The following is a 19,509-nucleotide window of genomic DNA, read 5'->3' on the forward strand; positions in this document are numbered from 1 at the left end:
CAGTATCATTTAAGTTGACTTTAGTAAGGCTTCCAGCACTCTACTACAACATCCTTGTAGCCAAACTACATGTTAGAGTCTGTGTGAGTGTCCCACCAAGGTGGGTAAATACTTGGTCAGGCATCTGGGCTCAGAGGTGGTGGTCAACTGGGTTGTATCTGCCTGAAGGCTGGTCCCCTGTGGGAACCCACAAGGTTTGCCTTGGTAATAGTCTTTAACATCTCTATCCATGACCTGGGAAGGTGGCCAACTGCACTGTCAGGTTTGCAGGTGATGCCAAATCCAGTGAGGAGCAGTCAATACGCACAAGGACAGAGCATCCGGACCCATGGGAGGGAAGGACAGGGACACCATGCACGTGGGGCAGGAGCAAAGGGCAACCCTGCCCTCACTGGTAGAGTCCTGGCAGCTATGCCAGTGAGACTAATGGCAGCTCTGGGGAGAAAGCCCTGGTAGACAGGAAGCTGGCAGGGCTAGAGAAGCTGGAAATAAGGGCAAGTTTTTTCCCTCATGAGGACAGATGGTGGTGCCATCTCCCTCCTTGGAGGGTTTCCAGCCCACACAAGATAAAGCCCCAGGTCCTGATCTAACTCAGTGTCCAAGTTTGCTTTGGACAGGAGTCAGGCTGGAGACCTACCAAGGTTCCTGATGACCCAAACTGTCCTGTGGGTGCTACAATCTGGCAGGCAGGAAGCAGTCACTGCTGCTTAGAGACAGAGGAGTGCTGAGGTAGGCAGTGATTTCTGGAGGATAGTAGGTCCAAGCCCCTGCTCACCAGGACAACTTCCATCAGTGTTGCTCATGATATTGTCTGATCAGTCCGGAGTATCTCCAATGCCTCAGACAAAAGCAGTGGCTGAATAAACTCCACTATAAGAATGCAGGTGTGCCCTTTTTCACCAGTGAAACTTGGAGTCCCACAGAGAAAAGTATAGGTATCAGGGTTGTGATATCTACAGGGTCTAGCACATACCTTAATATTAATGGTAGTATATCCTTCACCTGAAACTAATCAAACTAGATAGCACTGTGAAGAAATACCTATCTGCAGCAAGGAAACAAAGACTTTTAAGAGAGAGAAATGTAGATAAACAAGCAAGGGCAATTAAGTAAAATCACTTAAGGTATTTTTGACTGAGTGTCAAAGTAAAACTCTGAGGTTGTGAGGCAGTGATACATCAAGGGCAAACGTCTGAAGCTTTGTCCCTAACCTGTACCTAACAAATAGCTTAAAAATATACAACAACCTAAAGCTAACTTGTGAAACACTAAAGTCAATGCCTGCTTCTCTTCCACTTAGAGAATTGTCTCACAAAGTGCTTTTCCCATGCTTCAGTTACATTTTTGCTTTCAGTAGAAGCAGCAAGATAAGAAATTACAGGTCAGGGAATGCTGAAATCTAGTTCTGCCATTCACTATTTCTGCCAAAATGCGCAGCAGTGCAGCTGATGAAACTGCAATTTCAGCCCTCTGCAGTCAGCCACAGGCATGCAAAGCAGTGTGCCCTTGGTGAGATTTCTGTCTGTTTCAGGCTGCCTCTTCACCAAGAGGTTAATGCTGCATCTCTTTGCCTCCTGCTAGCGTTCCCTGCCCTATCTGTGTCACAGCAGGATCTGGAAGTAATTTCTGATAACCTAGAATCTGAAGGGGGGACCGTCTGGCATTTTGGGGTTTTAATAGCCAAGGGCAGCTGCACAGACAAAGCACACAGTGTACAAAGGATGTGGGCAATAGTAAGGAATAACTGACTGCAATACCAGTTTTTTGGCAGAGAATTGGGCACTGGCAAGGTGAGGACTATTTTGTCTACTTTTAGCATTGTTATTGTCAAGGGCTGGCACTTCCCTGTCACGTAAGAGACTCAGGAAGTAGCTGATTCAAACTGATTCACATGTTTGTTGTAATTCATGGTCACAGCAGAATGAAATGGGTAGGACAGCAAAATTGTCAGTGATCTAGGCAGTTAGATGTACCAGCCTGTAATTAAATAACAATGCAGAGTATTAGGCTTGATGATGAAACTGTTACTTACAGCCCTGCAGTCCAGTGAAACACATTACCACGGAATCACAACCAAATTACAATTCTGTTAGCATGGAGCTACACATCAGTTTCCTCCCGTATCAAATATGATGGACACAGGCTTGATGGTGGCTGTCTAAGGAGGGTCCCTTCAGCACCCCTCAGGGTGCTGGGGCACTGTATTGGGTTGAACTGAACTGGAGTTAATTCTCCTCACAGTATTGTTCTAGTGCTGTGTTTTGGGGTTTTTTTGCAGCAGTAGTTGATAACACAGCAGTGTTTTGGCCACACCTAAATCCAGTATCCAGGCTGTGTCCTTTCAACGTTTCCCTGCCCCAGGGTTACATTGAGGGGTGGGCAAAATCTTGGGAGGCGACACAGCTGAGCCAGCTGACTCAGTCTGGCCAAAGAGGTATTCCATACCATATGATGTCAGCTCAGGTATAAGCAGAAAGTGAAAGAAGGAAGTGTGGGGATTCGTCTATGGCGTTTATCCCCCCGAGGAACCACCAAGCTTAGAGAGCCCTGCCTCCCGAGACCGACCACCGTCCTGCTGATGGGCAGTAGAGACTAACATCTCTCTCTCTGCTTTCTTTGCTTCCGCACGGCCTATTGCTGTTTGCTCATTAGTGTTATTAAATTGCTTCTATTTTATCCCCGGCTTCTGTTATATTTTCTTTCCCTTCTTCCCCTCTTCACTTAAGAGGGGGAGTGATAGAGCGGCTTGGTGGGTATCTGGCCTCCAGGCCAGGGCCAAACCACCACAGTCCTTTTTGGTGCGTTGGCCTGGAAACGAAAATATAACCAAACTAGCTGTAGTTTCTGCAGTTTTTTTTCTATAAGCTTGCTTATGCTACAGGCTCCTGTGCTGGTCACGTGGCTTGCTGGTAACTTCTGCTTTGTTTTGGAAATGCTTCATTTGTTTAGGAACATGCCGAAGCAGATAACGGCTATGTGTTTCTTTCTCCTGATTGTAGGGCTGCTGCTTTGTGGGAGCTATGCTAGAGAGGTCATCATCTCTGTCTCCCCACCCGAAATGAATGTAGAGAATTTTATTATGCAGGCCCCCGAGATTTTAATCCATCCTTACGTGAGCTCCCTAGTATTGCTAATCAACATCACTGGCATGCTGCGGGTTTTGTGGAGTTTGATGCCATCATGGTATGAAAAGAGACAGTCTTTGGGTGGGGATATATTGAAGTGTGCCCTGAAGCGGTCAGTCCCTGGGTGGCAGGGTGTGTGGAAGGACTTGGGCAGGTTCCTAGGACGGTTATCACCTCCCATAGCCTGGGACTTTACCCCAGAAGAGGCGAGCGATCCCACTAAACTCACTCGCCATCTGATAGAAGGGTGCCTCACTTATCCCAATGAGAACAACTTCTTGCACTCTACTGGGGCCTGGCCTGCGCTTACCGAGCCACAGTTCAATACTCTATGAGGACTATGGCTGAGGCAGGCACCCAAACACTACCTGAGGTTACCATGGTGGAGATGGGGACCCAAACAGCAATCAGGGAGATTGCTTCAGTCGTAAAAAAGAAGCAGTGGACAAGGAGGTCAACAGGTCCCTCTCATCGATTGGTAAGGGATGAGGAAGATTATGATCAAGAGGCTGGTCCATCAAGTGGGAAATCAGAGGAAGTGAGTGAGATTAAACAAGAAGCAGAGACTACCCAGTCCTTAACCTCAGCAGAACTGAGGGACATACGCAAGGATTATAGTCGCCAGCCAGGAGAGCGAATTGCTGCTTGGCTGCTCCGGTGCTGGGATAATGGGGCTGACAGCCAACTGCTGGAAGGGAAAGAGGTCCAACAACTTGGACCCATTGCTAGAAACAGAGGTATTGAGAAAGGCATTGCAAAGGAGACAGGCATAGGCAGCCTCTGGAGACAACTCCTGCTAAGTGTGAGGGCCAGGTACCCATGCAAGGAGGACCTTATGAGTTCCCCAGGGAAGTGGAATACTGCAGATGAAGGAATCCAATACTTAAGAGAATTAGCGGTGTTGGAAGTTATCTATGGTGATTTAGATGATCAAAGTGTCTCCACAGATCCAGAAGATGTCCCATGCACATGGGCCATGTGGAGGAAAGTGATCCAAGGTGCTCCAGCATCGTATTCTAACAGCCTAGCAATGATGTACTATTTGGATGAGGATGCACGGTCTGTGGAGATTGTGTCAGCCTGGCTCCAGAATTTTGAAGATAACCTCTGTACTAACTCATTTCCACATGCCAATGCCTCATCAACCAGGTGTGCTCCAAGAAATCTGTCACCTCCTGCCTCAGTCGGAGGGAAAGGGAGCCCCAGATACACACCACGAGGAGTACTCTGGTTTTTCCTTCATGACCAGGGGGAGGACATGAGGAAGTGGGATGCTGAACCCACTTATAAATTGGAAGGTCGTGTCCGTGAACTGAAGGGGAAGGCAACAACTAAAAAAGGATCATTTAAGAAAACAGCAAAGGTATCTGCTGTTAAAAGCCAAGAAAGTAATCAACGATCTCTCAGGAGAAAAAGAACAGAGGTTACACCCCTTGATCCTGATGAGGGGACCTCTGGCCAGGTAATACCCAGATCAGACAGTGAATGCTCTGATGATGACCAGGAGTAGAGGGTCCCTGCCTTCGGCCAGGAGGAGGAGAGGGACGACAGAGTGTACTGGACTGTGTGGATTTGATGGCCTGGCACATCAAAGCCACAGAAATACAAGGCACTGGTAGACACAGGGGCACAGTGTACTTTGATGCCATCAAGACACAGAGGTGCTGAATCTCTTTGGATTTCTGGAGTAACAGGAGGCTGCCAGGAGCTGTCTGTGTTAGAAGCCGACGTGAGCCTAACAGGGGACAAGTGGGAAAGACATCCCATTGTGACTGGCCCAGAGGCCCCTTGCATTCTTGGTATTGATTACCTCAAGAGAGGGTACTTCAAGGATTCAAAGGGTTATAGATGGGTTTTGGTGTGGCCACGGTGAATACAGAGAAGATCAGACAGCTGTCTACCCTGCCTGGCCTTTCAGAAAGTCCCTTCGTTGTGGGATTGCTGCAGATTGAAGAACAACAGGTGCCAATTGCTACTAGAACAGTGCACTGACAGCAGTATCGTACAAACCGAGACTCCCTGGGTCCCATTCATGAACTGATTCACCAGCTGGAGATCCAGGGAGTGATCAGCAAAACCCACTCACCTTTTAACAGCCCCGTATGGCCAGTGTCAAAATCTAATGGAGCACAGAAGCACTAGGATGTAAATTTAGCAGAAGCTACTTGGCTGGTTAATTCTCGAGGATCTGCTAACCGTCCGGGTCCTGCCCAAACAGAACCCTTGCATACTGTGGGGGGAGATAAAGTCCCTGTCGTACACATGGGAAAGTGGCTAGGAAAGGGAGTGTGGGTTGCTGCTCCCATGGGGAAAGGCAAACCCATGCATGGGATTGTCTTTGCTCAGGGGCCTGGATGTACTTGGTGGGTAATGAAAAGAAATGGGGAGACTCAGTGTGTGCCTCAAAGGGATCTAACGCTGGGGGAAAGGTAATTTGGAATGTGAATAATGTGAGTTGCATGTTGCAGAAAGTAATGAAGTAAGAAGAGCCCAGACTGATGAAGGTTTGCAAGGATCAAGAGTGACACAGTGGTTGAGACCAGCTGGAGTTGGTGTCCAAGAACAGAATATCCTGCATCTCCTGTCTTGAATAATCCCAAGTGACATCTGAAGGACTGAGACATTGATATAAGTCTTTATATGTTGGAGTATTGAGATAGTTTAAGTATGTAGATCGGGTTGTGAATGTAAGCAAGAAGTTTTTCCTTTTGTTGTTTTGGTGTAAGAATCAAATGAGATGGTTAAATGCATTGAAATGTGTAGAACCTGAGCATGATGTAAATGGTATGGAATAAGGGGTGGAGATTGTATTGGGTTGAACTGAGCTGGAGTTAATTCTCCTCACAGTATTGTTCTAGTGCTGTGTTTTGGTTTTTTTGCAGCAGTAGTTGATAACACAGCAGTGTTTTGGCTACAGCTAAATCCAGTGTTCAAGCTGTGTCCTTTCAATATTTCCCTGCCCCAGGAGTACATTGAGGGGTGGGCAAAATCTTGGGAAAGGACACAGCTGAGCCAGCTGACTCAGACTGGCCAAAGAGGTATTCCATACCATATGATGTCAGCTCAGGTATAAGCAGAAAGTGAAAGAAGGAAGTGGGGGGATTTGTCCACCAAGCTTAGAGAGCCCTGCTTCCCGAGACCGACCACCGTCCTGCTGATGGGAAGTCGAGGCTAACATCTCTCTCCCTGCTTTCTTTGCTTCCATGTGGTCTATTGCTGTTTGCTTATTAGTGTTATTAAATTGCTCCTGTCTTATCTCCAGCTTCTGTTATATTTTCTTTCCCTTCTTCCCCTCTTCACTTAAGAGGGGGAGTGATAGAGCGGCTTGGTGGGTATCTGGCCTCCAGGCCAGGGCCAAACCACCACAGGCACTCAGGCCAGTGTCACTGCCATCTGCATGCATTTGTGCTCCTGCTGCTGGAGGTATCACAGAATCACAGAATGTTAGGGATTGGAAGGGACCTCAAAAGACCATCCAGGGCAGGATCACCTAGAGCAGACCACACAGCAACACAATCTAGTGGGTTTTGAATATCTCCAGAGAGATTCACGACTTCCTGGTTTTGATGATTTTAGGCTGACTTTTTTGCCAACTTTGCATCTTCCTTCTACTCACTAAGCTCCACTCAGCACCCCACACCTGACTGCTTTTCCCCATTGGTCCTAGATTTGCTATATCTGCACTCAAATTTGGGCAATAATGGGCATGTGTGGCTTTAACAACAGTAAAGCTCAGTGTGAGCATCTTAGGATTCCAAAGTTCCTCTGTTGTGGTCCACTTCAGCCTGATTGGACTTGTCAGTTCCTAGACATAATTACTTTAGCCTTGATTTTTCTGCTTGGCTCCTATCAAGCACAAGCACATTCTTACTATACACACCAACTATTTACATACCAGGGCAGCAGAGCAACTTGGTTTTCACACTTCTGCTGTGTGCAGTTGCAGGTTCCACTCAGGACCTCTGCTGCTGTGGGGCCATTTGCCCCACTGGACTTCCAGTATGCCAAGGCCAAGGCAGTTGTGAGCTCTGGAATGCACAGCAAGCTAAATGAATGAAGCCATGAGGCAGCTCCCAGTGCAGGTTCTCCAGGATGGGGAAATGAAGAGGCACTGACAAGGCTCTTTATTTGGAACAGGAGAGTGGGGTAGTCACACCAAACCTCAAAACCAAGCTTGTGTTTATGGCTTGGAGACCCACCATGCTAGTCTTAAATACAGTGCACTCATGAGTGTTTGATTTCATAGAAAAGACCTCCAAGATCATTGAGTCCAACCATTAATCTAACACTGCCAAGTTCACCACTAAGTCATGGCCCTAAGTGCCATTTCTACACAATCTTTCAACACTTCTGGGGACATGAAGACATGAACACACTACTTCCTTGTTTCAATGCTTAACCACTGCTTCAGTGAAGAAACTTTTCCTTACCACCAACCTAAACCTCTGCTGGTTCAATTTGAGGCTGTTTCCTCTCATCTGGAGGTGTTCAGGAGGAGACTTGATAGGGTGCTTGGTGCCATGGTTTAGTTGATTAGGTGGTGTTGGATGACAGGTTGGACACGATGATCTTGAAGGTCTCTTCCAACCTGGTTTATTCTATTCTATTCTATTCTATTCTATTCTATTCTATTCTATTCTATTCTATTCTATTCTATTCTATTCTATTCTATTCTATTCCATTCCATTCCATTCCATTCCATTCCATTCCATTCCATTCCATTCTGTTGTTACCTGGAAGAAGAAACCAACACCCACCTCACTCCACCCTCCTTTCAAGTAGCAATAAATTCTTCCCCTAGCCTCCTCTTCTCCAAACTAAACAATCCCAATTCTCTCAGCTGGTCCTTGTAATACTTGTTCTCCAGACCCCTCACCAGCTTCACTGCCTTTCTCTGCACCTACTCCACCAAATCAATATCCTTCTTGTAGTGAGGGGCCCAAAACTTAGCACAGTACTCAAATATAAAACATATATGAGAACAATATAAATTGTGAAGGTGTGACAAAAATATAATGAAGCATTCCAGTCACTTTTCTGATCATGTGTTTAAGAATAAAAAATAACATATAAAATAATTCTTAGCTAACTGACTCCATTAACTTTTAGAATACCTCTTTTCAAACTAATTGCCCAGTTTTCACTCCCATCCACACGTATTTCAACAGATTTATTTGTCTGCTTGTGAACAAACCTTCCACTCTGGCACATACAAAAAGAAATGCTTGTTTGTTTGATTGCTCTTAGGGATGGGGTGACAACATGATGTCTTTAATCAGTTCCAGAGAAGTCACATCTTGTAAATATGCTTATTGCAGCACATAATAAAAGCAACCAGATCTACAGGATTAGCTCTACACACTGGTGTCAGTGTATATTTAGGTTTCGTTAATTATGGAGTTTTGTTAAGCAAGACTGTGCACACATTAAACAAAAAAAAAGTGCAGAGCTGGAGTGGATGGTTGTGTTGGTGGAGGTTGTGTTAAATGCTCCAGCATTTTATGTGGCTTTGTTATGCTTTCTTTGCTGGTTGCAAATTCACAAACTGCATCCCAGAGGTGCCTTTTGTTTTGCTAAAAACTTCCATTGCTCAGTCCCCTTGGTTTTATTAACTTCTGATGCTTAGTAGTGACACATGTTGCAAATTATGCATTGGGATAGATGCCACAAGGTATCTGTGTTGGACTAGGCATGAGCCTTCTACAAAGGGTAATATTTGGAAGTTGCAGCAATTTTGATGCAAGCCTTGGGCAGTGATGCTGAAGCCACAGGCTGCAATCAGAGAGAAACCTCACAACGAAGAGTTCTGAACCAGAGCGTCAGCTCTGTCTTTGAAAGCCACTGGCCAGACCCCTTCTGTATGAGAAGGCAGGTGCTCCATGTGGTCTCAGATGTTTTCTGAGCTTACCATACTTACTTTTGGTTCCAGGCAAGACTGTGAAAGGCACAGAGGGTGAGAGATTAAGCTATTTTGCAGGAGACTGAAGAAGAATGCAACAGGCAATAGTTTGGTGCTCTGATCCCCAGCCCAGTTGTGGCTTTCCCAAGGAAGAGGAACAGAATGGGAAAACAGGACACCTCTAACCAGCCTTTGCTATTTGAATTCAGCCTTTTGGATCTGTTAGCTCAGTGAGGGACAGAGAAGTTTTCAGAATGAAGGGAAAATATCCCCATGGCCTTGCAACCATTTAAATGGGGAAGAATTAAGTATTTTCCTTTGAGGCCATTAATTTGTACTCCAAAAAGCCTGACTGTGCAAAGACTCAAAATGGTTTTGCTTTTAAACCCAAACAGGGCTACTTCTTTCCTGATACATAAGCCAGTGTTATTCTGCAGTGTAGTGAAAGATCAATTCTTCAGGCTGTGAAAAGGAGCCATTTAGATAACTTGGGTGCCAGAGGTCACAACACCATCCTCTGCCCTGCATAGTGCACAGAGACCTCCTGTCTATCTGCAGGCAGCTGCTGGAAAAAGCTTTGCTGCTGTCCATGGAGCCTGTAACTGAACCATTGCAGGAGCAGCCAGTGGGATCTGAAATGCTCTCTGTTTGCAAAGAGAATTCACAGAATATTTTGAGGAAGAAGCTGGGAAGAACAGCACAATGACACAGCAAAAGCAAACTGCGTGGTTCTGACTGTGATGAAAGGGCAGCATTTACTCCCAGTGCAAACAAAGGATTTGGGTGGAAGGAGGAGGACTTGGAGTAGTTAGGCATGAAATTCTTCCCAAGTGGGAAGGTAAAAAAAAGACAAAAAAACCCAACAAAACCAACAAAATGTCCATGGACATTAGGGAAACTAATCCAAAGCCTTCTTGGGTGGGGAGGGTGAAGAATGAAAGGATGCTGGGGAGAGCAGAGCAGTAAGAGAGCATCAGTGGTGTGCTGGGAGAGACCACTGGTTCAGAAGTGCAAAAGGAGGCTAGGAAAGATGAGAAGCAGCAGATGCATTCATTGGACACCAAACAGCCTGAGTGGACATGTGGTGACTCAAACATGTGCCTGCTGTTCTGTTACATCAGGTTAGCACTTGGTGAAAAGCTGTGGGAGCAGTTTCATAGCGCGAAATAACTGGGGCTGAGAAGCTGAAGTCCACATTGTAGTGTTTCAGCAGCTTCACTTCAGACAAGCTTCAGTTCCACCTCATACCTTGACTGCTCACTAGCAGCTGGAGTGCCATTTCCCACTCATTTTTCTGTGATGCAATCAGTCCTTCAGGTGAGCCAAAGATGGATGATCAGGTGAATGACGTTAAGAGAGCATTCCTGATGTGAACTGAAACACTGCTGCAGATGTTCCCTCTGACCAGGCAGCTGACCATAAGTAATGGGCACAAATCTGCAAATGAAACTAAAAAGAAGAAAGGATAACAGAAAGAAGAAAATGGGAAAATAAAAAGGATAAAGGAAAGGGTTATTTATCCAGGACAGAAATATCAACAGGCCTTTATGTTCAGAGGTAGCATGGCATGGAGCAGAAATTAATCTGCTTTGTGATCTGTGCCTCTGGTTATAAAACTCCTCTGATTTTATCACATTTGCATTTTCAGCATTAAAAAAAAAAATCTCAATGGTGGAAACCAAATAAATATTAGAATGGCAGTTTTTATGTGCCTCCAGTTTTGGGTTTGTTTCCTCTCCTGCGCCCCCCCCTCCCCCCCCAATCTGGTCTGGTTTGGATTACTATGCTTTCCTTCCTAAGTGGAAGAAGATTGTTGAAATGCATTTATACAAATCCTCCCTCCGTTCTCCTGCATCCCAGTTGGTCTTTGAATGAAGCACGACTTTTATTTCTAGCAGAAAATTCATGCCTCATGGGGAAAAAATAAATAAAAGGCAGTCAGAAACATGCCTCAGCAAATATTTCTCTAAGTACTTTATTATGAGAATTAAAATACTGTAGTGTATCTAAATGCTTGTAAAGACATATGGCTTGATCAGAGGCTATTGAAGTGGACTGAGAGGCATCTATTGATGTAAGGCATGGGATGAGGGCATGGAAAAACTTGGTGTGTTTAAGATTTTCACAGTTCGTTTGAAACAGTCTTCAGAAATAAACTGATTGCTACGTTCATTGCTGTAGGTTCTTGAGTTTCCAATACAGCCTGATTTAATTCCACTTCAACTTGGTTTTAGAGGGTTCTTCTCAAAGGGCTTTTTGTGCTGCAGCATCCCCAGTTTTCAGAAGTTTGGCTTCTCATTAGTAAACTCCTGCAGTACAGAGAAGCAAGGCATCTTGGAGCCATCTCACACTCGCTTGTGGGCAGAAATTGTGGAATGCTGACTATTCTGCATGCCAAATCCTGCCAATGGCTGGAGAAAAATAAAGCCACTATTAAAAACAGCATTGTTATTGTTTTTCCAACAGAGGCAAGACTCATCTGGTTCTTACACTGCTTGAGACTGTGTCTATAAGGTTAAGCAGTGCAAACTGCTGACTTAAGGACAGACTTCAGAACCAGGATATTTTTAGTGTTTCTTGTTTGAAATCTGCTTGGCTTAAGGCAGGGAGAAGACTATGGGTGAGGGAAAGAAAGAAAACCAAGGGCAAAATCTACATGTTTCCATGATTCCTTAGGCAGGAGAGAATTAAAATATACAAGCTACAAGGAGGTTGTTTACATTATGGGAGCATCTCAGGGCTTCTTTCAGCTTGGTGTGATGACCAGGTGTGAAAAAATAGCTCTGGCAACTGTGCAGTCATCTGAATAGTGTGGGTTATAGACAACTGTTTGATGCTCTGGGTTGTTAGCCCTACTTGTCTTGTTTAGAGATTGCTTTGATGAGTACAAATTACAGGCTGTAAAGTTAAAAGGTGATGAGGTTTATGCCTCATTAATCAGTGTTAAGTGATTGTGGTGAGCCACTTGAAGCAAGCTAAAGATGTTCCAGAACAGGAATTATTTGAGGTATGCTATGTTTTAATACTGGTTTGTTTTAAAGAGTGATTTCTCAGAAGGAGATGTTCCATCTGCTGTTAGGTTTTCTTGGGAGTGTATGATAAGTGCTCCTGGTAGTGCTCTGAGTTAAAGGGGGGCAGAAAAAGGTCTTAAAATAAGAAAATTTTAGTAACAAAAGAGGTTTTGTTTTGTTTTTTTTTCTTTTTGTCCCAAGTGCAGACATGCCCCAGTGAGTCTGAGCCAAGTCACGGTTTGTCAGTAAGAAAGCTAGACTTTGCTCTAGGAGGCACAGTATTCCATAGCCTTGATGATGCAAAGATGTCATTAACAAGCAGCTAATGACAGGATTGCTCATCTGGACACCCAAAACCAGCACACACAATATGGTGTTTCTGTAATTTTGGTCTTTTTTTCAGTTAGTGGGGGAAAAAAAAGAGCACCCTAAGTCCTACCCTGTCCTCCCTCACAGTTAAGCCCATATAGTAAACACAGAACCTTGCTGGATGATGCACAGTAAAAGTGCTTACACAGTAACTCTTGAATCATTCTGATGTGTAGTGATGTGTTATTTGTGATGTCCAGCTCCTCTGCTCACTCTTCTGGCCATAGTGTTTTTTCAGGAGGAGAAGAAGGGGAAACAGAAGCAGAAGTGGAAGCTGAAAGTAAAGGAGAAAGTAAACAAGGCTCTTACTAATTACCTTCCTGGAAACCTGCCATATAACTGGTTTTCATTAAGACACTTAGTGAGACGAGAACTGCAAATCATTGTAACAGTTCTTCTGAAACAATTACTAGCAAAAAAACCCCAAACCCACAACAACAACAACAAAACCAAACAGCATGTGAACATAACAAAAAACAAAAGCAAAAACAACCACAGAAACAAACAAAAACAATAAAAAAGACAAATACAACAGGATTGTGATTTTTTTTTGAGTGATTCTATTGCTTCCATGTGATTTTTGATTAAACAAAACCAGAAAAACAATAGTTTGAGAAAGCTGTTTCAGTTGAGATTACTTTGTTTGCCCTTCATTGTCTCTACAGCAAATGCTGAACTGTGAAAATTGTACCACAGAATCACAGAATCACCAAGGTTGGAAGAGACCTCAAAGATCATCGAGTCCAACCTGTCTCCACAGACCACATGATTAGACCATGGCACCAAGTGCCACGTCCAATCCCCTCTTGAACACCTCCAGGGACGGTGACTCCACCACCTCCCTGGGCAGCACATTCCAATGGCGAACGACTCCCTCAGTAAAGACACAGTCTCAGGCTGCGCCAGGGGAGGTTTAGGCTGGATGTTAGGAAGAAGTTCTGTACAGACAGTGATTGCCCATTGGAATGGGCTGCCCCAATGGGTGGTGGAGTCACCATCATTGGAGGTGTTCAGGAGAAGACTTGATGGGGTGCTTGGTGCCACGGTTTAGTTGTTTAGGTGGGTTGGATTGGTTGATGGGTTGGACGCGATGATCTTGAAGGTCTCTTCCAACCTGGTCACAGTATCACAGTATCACAGTATCACAGTAACTAAGGTTGGAAGAGACCCCAAGGATCATCAAGTCCAACCTGTTCCAACAGACCTCACAACTAGACCATGGCACCAAGTTCCACGTCCAATCTCCCCTTGAACACCTCCAGGGACGGTGACTCCACCACCTCCCCGGGCAGCCCATTCCAATGACGAATGACTCGCTCAGTGAAGAACTTTTTCCTCACCTCGAGTCTAAACCTCCCCTGACACAGCTTGAGACTGTGTCCCCTTGTTCTGGTGCTGGTTGCCTGGGAGAAGAGACCAACCCCCTTCTGTCTACAACCACCTTTCAGGCAGTTGTAGAGGGCAATAAGGTCACCTCTGATCCTTCTCTTCTCCAGGCTAAACAATCCCAGCTCCCTCAGCCTCTCCTCATAGGGCTTGTGCTCAAGGCCTCTCACCAGCCTTGTTGCCCTTCTCTGGACACGTTCAAGTGTCTCGATGTCCTTCCTAAACTGAGGAGCCCAGAACTGGACACAGTACTCAAGGTGTGGCCAAACCAATGCAGAGTACAGGGGCACAATGACCTCCCTGCTCCTGCTGGCCACACTGCTGGCCACACTGCTGGTCTATTCTATTCTATTCTATTCTATTCTATTCTATTCTATTCTATTCTATTCTATTCTAACTTTCTCCTCACCTCAAGCCTAAACTTCCCCTGGTACAGCTTGAGACTGTGTCCTCTTGTTCTGGTGCTGGTTGCTTGAGAGAAGAGATCAACTCCTTCCTACCACCCTTCAGATAGTTGTAGACAGCAAAAAGGTCACCCCTGAGCCTCCTCTTCTCCAGGCTAAACTATCCCAGCTCCCTCAGTTTCTCCTCATAGGGCTTGCGCTCGAGGCCTCTCACCAGCCTCTTTGCCCTTAGTGGGCAACTTCCTTAATAGAAGTAACTTCTCTTAAGCTTATTGCTCTTTCATTTCAAAGCTTTTGAGGACATTTTTGACACTCCACATTATTTGGGTTTTACAAGGAATGTCATGACCTGCAGGAGCAGCAGTCTCACTTGCTGAAGAGCCAAACTGAAGAACTAAAATGTCTCTGTTCTTTATTCTCAGGTATTTTGACCTCTTTCATGATTCTGCATGCAGTTTACTATATCCCTGGACCCCACTCAGATACAGCAATCACAGAACAAGTTGGGCTGGAGTGGTCCTGTTGGAATCATGTCCCACTTCAACTAATCCATGAAAGCTATTTAGTGAATATAGTAAGGAACACCCCAGAATGACAGGCACCTGGAAAAAAATGTACTCAGAAACCTTTACGTAATACAAGGGTAAATTCCAATATTTTCAAACTAGGATTCAGCTTTTCCATTGGTTCCTTCCTCTCTGAAAGAGATGGAGTTGGGATTTCACAGTGTGGATCATGGTTTGTGAGTGAAAGTCATTTCCAAGGTGTTTCAGATATGTCTTCTCTTTCTTTACTTTGGAGGCACCTGTAAATACTGTTTTGTCACGAGCTGGCTCACCTGATGATCTTCCTTAGACAATGACAACCTCACTGAGTTCATGGTTTGGTTTGATTGATTTAATTTAAAACACACATTTCTTTGGACCCAGCAGATCCAGGGCTGCTCAGGAGACCTGCATGAAAAAGAAAATCATGATGGAACTTGGTGAGCAAAACTAGGGTTCCCATGCTGACTTCCTAAAAACTGTGAGATTTTGCAATTGATGATGACAGGAACATCTTGCACCACAGGATTTACATATAAGAACACTTTGGGGCTGACACCTAAGTCTTTCTCTTTCAAGTTTCAAACTTTTTTTTTTTCATAGAGCATAAAATCTCTGACTCAGAGGCCACTGGGGCTTTCCAGTACCAAAAGGACCATATATTTTTAGTATCATGTGTTATGGATGGAAGGAATGAAAGCATTGCTACATTCTCTACCTTACTGTGCATGTCCTGCACAGTCAGCAAGGACAGGGTAGCATGCATGGAGCTTTCTCAGTGAAGGTGCAAAAAGGCACTGGGAACTGCAACATGAGGTTTGGTTTTTACTTTCCTTTTATGCTCAGAGTGATTTGAAGTCCTTGCCATTAGTCTGATGTACAAAGGTTGTTTGGCCATCTGGATATGGATAACCAGTGATTGGTTTATGTAGCCTGGGAATACATTTACATAAACATTGGTAATTTATTCACCCTGAAATCAAATTAAAGTGTATGTACAGGGTTCATGCTCAGATCTGTAGAATCCCACTGGAGTTACACCAAGAAAATTTCTGCATTCAGGCAGGGTCCACTTATTCACGTTTTCTTTCATTTATTCAAAGCTCTCTGCATTTCCTTAGAGAATTCTATTTCCTAGGCAAATTGTATCCCTGAAGATATACCATAGGGATGTCTAGGCTAGCTCTGTATTTTGAAATGCATTCCCCTCTCCCTTCACATTTCCTCCTTTTCACATTTCCACATCTCAGTGAGGTGAAGAGGTGTGCTGCTGCCTGTTCTTTAATGAATAAGTACATCATATTTCACATATAGTCATAAAATTGTTGCTCTGAGAGATGGGACTATTAATAAAACCAGTAACTTAATTAAGAAGAGGAAGTCATGTGGTTTAAGATGAGGGTTTAGGCTATGAATACTGTCTTTATTGTCAAGTGAGTCCTTGATGTTGTTTGAAGGAGATAGTCAGATTCTAAAATGCAAGTCTTGTGACTTAACTGTGTTTTGGAGCTACATCTATCTGATTGTGTACTTTTGAAGGCAGTATTGGGCTCTTGCCTTTCCTTCAGCTGCTGCAGCAGGAATAACTGCAAAATGAGTAGGACCCAGGTGATACTGCTGTATGTGCAATGGCGAGTGATTGTGTTCCTCTGGTTGTTTCTTGCAGATTCACTCAGTGAAACAGACAGAGCACAGAGCACAGACAGAAAAGAACTCTGCCCTGCTAGCCAGGACATGTAAGCTTGGCCAGCACACCTCCTCAGACTGAAAGAGAGAACCAGGTGAGGGGTGAGGGGTAAAGAATGAACTTCAGTACTTTCTGCTCCCATACACTATATATGGATCACTCTGAACAAGTGCCTGCTGTTCAAGCAAGTGCATCTTTTTAACTGAAACAGCACTTAGTCCATGTTTGGGCCTGCAAGGCCATCTTCCTTGTGCAGAAGATAGTGCTGTCATCTTGATACAAGAGGGAATTAATGATATACTAGCTGTTTGTTTAGGGTTTTGGTGGTGTATTTTTGTGTTTGTTTTTTTTTAAGGAAACACTGACAATGTGTTCTGTAGTCTTTTTTGTCATAATGGTCTGAATCCAAGCTATTTAGTGCTGTTTAGGATAGGTTGAGTCCTCAGAGATACAATTCCATGAGTGTATTTTATATAGGTAGTTTTTACAAGGCATGAACATCAGAAAGTATTGAACAGTCCTCCTCATTTCTAATGATGTTCAAAATAACAGAATTTCATCATCTAGATATTCTACCAGCTGATGCTACTGCACTCAACTACTGATGCTACTGCACCTAAACTAATTATATGCTGCAAAGAGCTTCTCCAACCTTCCCTCTCCCAGTTATCAGACTGGAAAATAGGCTTTAATAATACATTTGGGAGCTCAATCTGGGGAGAAACAGACCTGAATACCCAAATGTCCTTGCCACCAACTTCTCTTTTATATCAAGGCTTCTCAAAGTTGAGTGCCTCTTCTGCTGATTAAATAACCCAGAGCCAAAACAATTAGGGCCCTGAAAGCTTTAAATTTCCCCTGGAGACTTGCAGGCAGCCAGTGCAGCTGTGTGGGCAGCAGCGTAATGCTCTCCTGTTGTAAAGTCCCACTTAATAAGTGGGCTGCCAGGTTCCAAATTAGCTCTGGCATCTGAATGGTGTCATTAAATAGAAGGAGAGATTAGGGACAGCCTGAATCTGAATTAACATTAATCCACAGCTTTTTTCAGTTGCATGTACATCTTTCTGAAAAGTGCTGAAGCGCTGTGCCAACACTCAACAGGTAAGATTGAATGCTAAGAAAAAATACTTATCACAATGCATACGAGGGACTTTTAAGTGTATGTTCACATTCAAACTGTTCTGTTGTGTCATTAATAATATATAGTACCCACGAAACAGCACAAACTTTTATGTACCACATATATGTTGTCAAATATTTAGTGACAAACCATGTCAGACTTGGATTCATGGTGGTTCTCCTTCAAAATGTGGTTGAAATATACAGAGCAATAAAATTCTGCACATTCCACACCCCCACACACCCTTTTCCTATAGTATTTGCTCCATAATGGTAGGCCAAGTTAATACAGCATGGACTCACTGGGGTTTGCGTGAAACAATTCACAGTCTATTAAAAAATAACTTCTCTGTTAAATACTGGGATCACTGGCAGAAAGCAGTCTGCAGGACTTTGTATATGGTTCTTTGATGATCTGCTCTCAGCACAGCTGGAGGAGGAATCGTGATATATTTAAGCATGAACCGAGATTGAGGAACACCTAAGAGTAGAGGGAATAGATCATGAGAAGACTTGGAGACAAATCGAGTAGCAGCCATGCTTGGGGGAGTATTTAAGTAGCTCTATACACCAGGAAGGAGTCAGACTGGATTCTGAGCATGAGTGGTTCTCTTGCATATTGTAGATGTCATAGCTAGATCTTACATCTGTGTGTGTTCTGTGGCAAACAGAACTTTCCTCTTTCTCATTTCCTTATGTAGCAAATGCTGGTGGAAGTTTGGGCATAAATACAAATACGAGCTTGTTTGAGAGTTGATGTTACCTGGAGAATGCCTTGCTTCCACTCATGAAAATCTTGCTGTGCACTGCATTCTCTCACAAAATACTGCCAGCAAGGGCTGAAAAAGAGGGTTCCACTTCCCAGGGCTTGGGTCATTAATTCAGCTGATGTCCCCAGATTAACCAGCATCCAGCCAATCCTGCCTGGTGCTCTAAAAGGCTGTAATGGTCTTCACCTGATGGAGAGATCACAGTTCTATCCTTCAGCTACATTGGACCACTGGGGAAACCTGGGTTTAGCTATGCTTTTTCTATAATGTGACTTGAGTGACTGGGAAAAAAATCCCCAGTTAAATAGCTCTTAATGGAACCAGAAAGTGAAGCACTGTGTGCTTTGTGGCTGTGACAGAGTGCCTTCATGCTACATTAATATTACAGCAACCCCGTGAAGAAACACAATCTTGCCACTAGTTCCAGCAAAGTGTTCTTTCTGCTGTTTATAGGGAAGAGGAAGCAAAGATTAAAAACTGTTCTGTTTTGTCAAATCATAGTGAGATTATAGAACTTTTTGATCCACTCATTTTTGTCAAATAAATCCCAAAGAGATGCCACAATTACAAGAGCAGAATTAAGTACAGAGAGCAGTTTGAACACAGCTATTGTCCTGAGAGAAGCCTTGAGCAGTGTTTGAGTTAAAGGAAACAGTAATTGGATTTTGCTGTTTACTTTTTTGCTGGGCAGGAGTGGCAAACAATACTCTAACCTTGAAGGGACAAAGGGCACTGAGTTCCACACTTGGTCACCTTCATATAAATGTCTAATCTCTTCATTGCTAGGAGTGGAAGATTTGCTCTGTTTATGCTGCTGAGATTAGGCCAAACTTGCATCAAGATAAAATCTGGAAGGCATTACCTAATGCCACCAGAGGGGTTATATTTTGAATTGGAGAGTCCTAGAAAAGTTTTCTCAGTGCAAAAGCAAGGCTAATGATTTGGTTACATGCTGCCTTTTCCCTGTAGGTACTGTCTTTCTTCCTTAGTTTTACAGCATCATACACTGCTTAGCCAACACCAAAGACATTGCACTACACGTTTCTCTGCCTCTCCCCATCTGCTGTCAGACACAGAAACCCGTGAGATATCCTACAGGTATGCAGAAGCAGGCAGGCAGCAGAAGTATACAAGATGATTCATGCAGGTCTCTTGACCTCAACAATGTTTCTCTTTCACTCCTGAAACAACTAT

Source organism: Dryobates pubescens, chromosome Z (assembly GCF_014839835.1).
Source record: "Dryobates pubescens isolate bDryPub1 chromosome Z, bDryPub1.pri, whole genome shotgun sequence".
Classification (NCBI taxonomy): Eukaryota; Metazoa; Chordata; class Aves; order Piciformes; family Picidae; genus Dryobates; species Dryobates pubescens.